This window comes from Sinocyclocheilus grahami, unplaced genomic scaffold (genome assembly GCF_001515645.1).
Source record: "Sinocyclocheilus grahami isolate Dianchi unplaced genomic scaffold, SAMN03320097.WGS_v1.1 scaffold527.1, whole genome shotgun sequence".
Lineage (NCBI taxonomy): Eukaryota > Metazoa > Chordata > Actinopteri > Cypriniformes > Cyprinidae > Sinocyclocheilus > Sinocyclocheilus grahami.
In genome coordinates, this window is record NW_015505706.1 from 496,665 (window position 1) to 497,339 (window position 675).

Genomic DNA, 675 nt, shown 5'->3' on the forward strand with positions numbered 1-675 from the left:
CTCTGCTGTTCTCTCTCTCCTTACATTCCTGTGTGTTATTTCAGTGATAGGACTTGCGCGGCGTACAATTTGAGACGGCACATTCTGATCTGATCTGCAGATTTCTGGGAAAGGTAGTGTTCAGCCGTGGGCTTCCAAAAGGGTCCGCTCTTCTGCGATTGGTCAGTCTTTTTTCTGACACGGTGCATTGTGGGTATTCTGTGGCACTTGGTACAACTGTCTCTCTGTGGGTGTGGCTTGATCAGATGTGCTCTTGGGTGTGTCATAGGCTGAGCTTGCTGACTGGCTGCTGTCTGTCCGAGCCACTAAACCACACCCCCTGAATGGTAGAGTGCCTCCTGATAGGTGGTTAGCTCTGTCAATCATGATTGGCATGGCATATTCAGTGCCAGATGCAGGAAGGGGCTCAGCACGTGCATAACTAATAATATACTTAGCATGAATGTCTATGTGCAGTCATGCATGGAGGACTTTTCCATGGAAATTGAAAATGCAGCACCAGCACCATTGCTGTACCATTATTTTTAAGAAAGGTCTTGCTAGTTCCTGCGCTGAATGTTTGTCAGTCCGTCCTACTTAAATTTATTCAGACTTAACTGAACAATGCACACAACCGTCATCTGTTCCAAAACCTTGTGAGCTACCTAGCAAGACAGCATTTTAAGGCACCAAATG